A 5,071-nucleotide genomic window follows, 5' to 3' on the forward strand; every position below is an offset into this window, starting at 1 on the left:
AGTGCTCATAATGGCTCTCAGAGCTAAGTACTGCTATTATCCCCATTTTACAGAGGTGGAGACTCAGGTACAGAGAGGATGAGGGCTTGCCAGGGTCCCTAGCTGGTAAGTGGCGGAACCTGGACTCTGACTCCAGAGCCCACACTCTCCCCTCCTCCATCAGGATGCCCCTTCGGTGTTATCAGGAGCTGCATGCGTGGTGTCTTCTGGGATGCATTATAGTTTCCCAGGGGGCTCTAGGATCCTCTCCAGTCTTATGTTACCTGTGCCCCCCACCTTCTCATGCCTGTGGGTGGCCGGAGCCAGAGTCTGGGCCCATTGGCTTGTCAGTCACCCAGCGCCATTCTGGACACATTAATAGGCACTGCCTGGAATGTGACTTGGCAGTGCCAGTCCTTAGGGGATTGATGACCATTTTAACACCCACCTGCTGACTGTCACTCATTCCACACTGAATGCAAGCTCCCCTGGCTCCTTGAAAACCCCCACCAGGGCTGTACCTCCTGATCCATTTGGAACGGGTAGCTGTGCTCCGTGGAGTCCTGGTGGCTCTTTATAGAAACAGGCACCATAGGGGGAGGAGAGGAGGGAGGGAGCACTGCTTCAGTTTTTCAAGTTATAATGATCCCAGTAATTGAGACCCCGAATTGCACATTTAAATCGCTTGAAAGTAAAAATATCGTTTTGTAATGCTGGTGTTAATAATGTAAACATTAAAAACAAATTAAATACTTAGCTGTATTGTGGGGCACGATTGCCTGATTTTTCTTCTTTCAACTTATTCAACCGGAGGAAGTGATTGGCTGCCATACCCAGATATGTTACCATAAAAAGTGGGTCTGGACTTGCAAGGGAGAAGTTAGTCACTTCATGCCCCTGCATATAGGTGAGCAGGAAGGGGCAGGCTGGTAGTAGATTGTGACCTTTTTCTGGAGGTGAGCTGTTTTTCAAGACTCACAGGTGTTTAAGGTATGCTGGGGTAGGCTAATGGGGTCCTAAAGCGCAGCCCAGTGTACCCAAAGCCCTTCTGCTCTGTGGAGACATCTGTCATCTCCCCTGGGCCCTGCCTCCCTCCCTTTGCTCTAATCCATGTCACCTCAGAGAGGCCTTTCCTGGCCCCCATTTCAGGAGTGGCCCTACCATTCTGGGTCCCTGGAAAACACTAATCACTATTTGACAGCAGGCCCTGACAGAGAGTCATCACTCACTAAATGAATCTGACGAGAGCAGATCACCTCAGAGTTTGGACCCGGATCTCCTAGCCTACCCATTCCCCGCACCCCGGCGCCTGCCCCTGTGAGACAGTCCTCTCCCTCAGGTCTGAGGGAGAAAGGTGAAGGGCAAGTCAGGAGCAGGTAGATTTCTGGATTTGATACTTGGATTAGCTCTCGAAGCTCCTGTCCCATTTCAGGGCAGCCTAGTAACAGAAGGGAGAAGTTCTGAGCGATGCATAATGAAAAGGACCCAACCTGGCTGCAAGTCAGCCCGCCTGGCTGGCGCTCAACTTGGTATTGTCCCAGAGCTGCTTTTCCCTCCCTCCCTCCCCTCTAGTTCTTGGCACCCACGCCTTCATTTTAGTTCTTTCCCTCATCTTCTGTTTTATGTTTTTGGCCACAGTGGATGCAGATTTAAATCAAAAGTCAGAAGTTTAGATCATTTTGAAGAGCTGCTGATGAGTGGTCCTGCCTCGCCATTTGTTTTATGAGACCGCTTCCTGCCCTTTCCAGCACGGGCTACAAGGCTCCGTGCAACTGAGAAGGGTGATGGGACCTGCCAGGGTGCTGCCCAGAGGCCCAGGGCTTCCTGATGACATTGCATCATGGAAAAGCTGTAATAACATTCTGCTCTTCAGCTTCCTCTTCAATCGCACCGGGAACACCAGAGGGAGGAGGCAGGGCTGGGTGACTCTCCCCGGCTGTCCTTGTCCTCCCTGCTGGGGAGGTCGGGAGCGGGTTGCCTCTCTACAGCACCTGTCTTGAGGACCAAGTGAGAGTTCCTGGGGGGCAGATGGGACAGCTGAGGTAGGGAGATGGGAAGCAAGTCGGCCAGCACTCTGGGCTCACACTCACTGTCTGAGGACACTGCCGGGGACGGGGGGGGGGGGGGGGGGGCGGGGAGGGTCTGCGTCAGAGCCCGCAGCCCTGGCACTGGCAGGCCCCTGCTCCCCCCCACGCCCCCACTTGCTCTTTATGTCTCTCCTTCTCCCTCCTTAAATCAGGTATCAGTTTGACATGAGGGTTTTGGAGGTTATAATAGAGACTGGCTAGGGTCTCATCAAACCCATTTCCTTTTCCAGGCACACAGTTAAACGACATCTCAGCCTGCTGGCATCTGGGGAGGGCCCACGGCTGGTTCTTGCCTCTGGAATGTGGGTGTGCCTTCTCGGTGCTGTCTAACTTTTAGGCCTCGTGGTCGATTGAAGGTGGTGGAGTCACAAGATGGAAGGTCCCTGGGTGACTGTGTGGAGTGGAGGCTCGCTCTTTGCTGACCAATCCTGATTGTGACGTTAAGCTACTGTTGTTTGGGGATTGTTATAACAGTTAGCCCACCCTGACTAATACCTGTGTGTTTCTCAGTTCAGAAAAGAGAGCTCCCCAGTCTGGGGTTGGAGAGGCTGCCTGGGAGGCCCTTCCAGGCTTGCAGACAAGAGGGAGCACTAAGGCGGAAGGTGTGCAGGCCCCTGACAGCCCTCAAGTGCTGGGCTTTCTCCATTTTCATCTTAATCTTTCCTGGTGCCTCTTCACATCAGCCCCGGCAGCCAGCCCTCACCCCTCTGTTCCCTGAGCAAAATGCTCGATTCCTGTCGCTGTGCTTGTCCATGATACCTGCCTTCTTGATCCCCTCTCAGACTTGCCTCCCTTTCAAGGCACAGCGGAGACACCACCTCCATGATCGTCCCACGTGACAGTGAGCCCTCACTGCCTCTCCTCTCCTCGGTGGCACTCTGGATGGCTGCACAAATGGCCCCCGTGACTTGTTGAAGCACCCCTGATATTTTCACGTGAGGGTCTTCACCTTCTCTTTAAGTCATAAAGTTCTTAAGGATAATGACATGGTCCTCACACTTCTTGTTTCTTGCATGGGTCCTGGCACTATGCTGTATGTACCAGGCACTCGGAAAATATTTGTTGGTTGGATGAATGGAGGGAAGGAAGGACAGATTAACGTAATCACAAACACATGAGCTCCTCGGCCAGATTTTCAAGTGTCTCCACCGTCTGGGCTCACTCCATTTCTCTCCTCTTCACTCTACCACTCCCAACCACAAAATCCCCATTCTGGATGGGTTGGTCTATCCACAGACTCATGAGCATGCTGGGCTTTTCCTTCCCTCCGCCCAGCCAGCCCCTTCCTTATTCTTGTCATTGTTCAGGGCCCAAGTGAAGTCTCATCTCCTCCAGCAGTTTCTGTGATGTGTGTCGGCTGTCAGGTGATGTGTGTTTCTCTGTTGGCTGTGGCCCGACCTCTTCAACTTGGAGGATTGGGCCTCTGCACCACCCAGATGACTCCAGTGTGGCACTGGGGACTGGCTTTGTGCAGTTTGCCGTCAGTTCGTGTGTGTGACTCTTGCCTCCCCAACTAGAATCTACGCTCCCAAGAGCTGGATCTTCCCCAGTGCTTAGCAAAAGGATCAGCAGGGAAGAGGTGCTTAGTTCAGTGTACATTTGCTGGGTACTGGATATTCAGGGCCCCCTTACCTCTTTTGCCATTTTATTTTATTTTATTTTATTATTTTTTTTTTTTAAAGATTTTTATTTATTTATTCGACAGAGATAGAGACAGCCAGCGAGAGAGGGAACACAAGCAGGGGAGTGGGAGAGGAAGAAGCAGGCTCATAGCGGAGGAGCCTGATGTGGGGCTCGATCCCGTAACACCGGGATCACGCCCTGAGCCGAAGGCAGACGCTTTAACCGCTGTGCCACCCAGGCGCCCCTCTTTTGCCATTTTAAAGCAAACTCTCATTGGAGATCAAATACATATATGCCTGCCTCTTCTTCCCACATGTCTCTGTTCTTCTCCCTCTGCCTGGGTTTGCAATGCTTGGGTGGACTCATTCAGCTGGATCAGCAAAGCCTTGTGCAAATTTCCAGATAGTGGTGACCCCTCTGAGCCCAGGAATCTGGGAAGCACAGTCTAAAACCGGTAGCCAGCTTTGCCCCTTGCAACAAACTGTACTTTTGTTGATGACATCTTCAGGGGCATGTGGGCATTTGGTCTGGGCCTCGAGGGATTGGCAGAGTAGGAAGAAGGCCTCTTGTGAAGGGCATTGTTGGATAAAGCAGGGGCTAAGGGAAGATGGGTCACATGGGCAGGGGCCAGGAGAGTGATTGCAGCACAGTTAGGGACTTGGGTGGCCAGCCCTAAAAGACTTATATTCTAGCTGACCCCCCCCCCCCCAAATCCCCAGGCAGGTCCCACAGCACCCAAGGCTGAGAACGGGGCCAGGAATCAGAAGCTAAGGCAGGGAGCTTCGGACTTGGTTAAACCAGATTTTCAAGCAAGAAAGTGGCCTAGAAAAAGCAGTATTTCGGGCTCCACTTTGTTATCAGCAAATAGTTAGTTTTCGGCTGACTTCCTTTTTGCCACCCAACATACTTTGACTCAATTCTCCCACCATGGGTGCAGAGCATGCAAATTAATCACGTCGTTACCTCAGCCAAACATAATTAGGGAAGTTAACTTGCTTGGAAATCCATATAATGTATCCTAAAATTAAACAAAAAAAAATTTTTTTTTTAATCCAGGCCTTTTTCCTTCTGTCAGTGTGGATTTTTGGAAGGTTGATGGTAATTAGCCAGGAGAATACAACAATTATTAAAAATTGCATTGTAGAAAGTTCAGATGAAAGGACCACTTATGAGGTCCGGTACCTGCCTTGTAGATACATGCAAATATTTGATTAGCCACCATTTCCCCCCGGGATCCCCAAAGGATTGCAGGAAATCGGTGAACTGTTCTTGCCGCACGCTCTAGTCAACAAGAAATTGGAAATGCCGTACAGCGTGATGATCAGAATACACAAAAGAAGGGGTAATAAGGCCCGCCAAATAATCACTGGTGACCTCAGCAA

This window comes from Ursus arctos, unplaced genomic scaffold, assembly GCF_023065955.2.
Source record: "Ursus arctos isolate Adak ecotype North America unplaced genomic scaffold, UrsArc2.0 scaffold_31, whole genome shotgun sequence".
Lineage (NCBI taxonomy): Eukaryota > Metazoa > Chordata > Mammalia > Carnivora > Ursidae > Ursus > Ursus arctos.